This window comes from Penaeus monodon, chromosome 33 (assembly GCF_015228065.2).
Source record: "Penaeus monodon isolate SGIC_2016 chromosome 33, NSTDA_Pmon_1, whole genome shotgun sequence".
NCBI classification, from domain to species: Eukaryota; Metazoa; Arthropoda; class Malacostraca; order Decapoda; family Penaeidae; genus Penaeus; species Penaeus monodon.
In genome coordinates, this window is record NC_051418.1 from 32887569 (window position 1) to 32888314 (window position 746).

Below are 746 nucleotides of genomic sequence, written 5' to 3' on the forward strand. Positions count from 1 at the left end.
GCTCAGCCAGTGTTGCCATTCTAGCAATTTTCCTCTCCTCTGGATCTATATTCTTTTTTTCTGTTGTAGCGTGAAAATATTGATAGTTTACTCTAATATTAGCGATTTTTAATTCCCCTTTTGTAGGAAAATGAGGATTTTTCACTCCCGTTAGACGGTTTTTAAATCATGTCTGTTCGGAAACAACATGGCAACACAGCGCTCAGCACCTACTTGTGTATTGCTCTCCGGGCGCGTCGATCTGACGAGCTCATGGGGTGACCACACCCGGGTCCGGTCCGCGCTGGCTGAGCCTTCCGTCCCCTCGCGCTTGGTCCTCGACGGCGTCAGTGGTCGCTCTCGTCGAGGGTCGTCCTCTCGCTTGGCCCGGCTTCCTCCTCCTAGGGCGCCTCTTCTCCTGGTCGTTGGGCGGGGATTGGCAGCGTCCCCCTCTCTTCTGCGACCGTGTTGCTCTGCCTTGTCGTCCTCTTTCTCGCCGTCCTCGTCTCGCCGTCCCTTCGAGCTCGCCGTCCTCGTCTCGTTGTCCTCGTCTCGCCGTCCCTCTCTCGCGTCCCTCGTCCTCGTATGTCCCTCGTCTCGCCGTCTCGTCCTCGTTTTCCACGTCTCGCCGTCCTCGTCTCGCCGTCCTCGTCCTCGCCGTCCTCGTCTCGCCGTCCCTCGTCTGCGCGTCCTCTTTTATTCGTCGTCCTCGCCAGTCTACTCGGCGGCGTACTCTTTCCACACGTCCTCGCAGTCTACGATCCTAT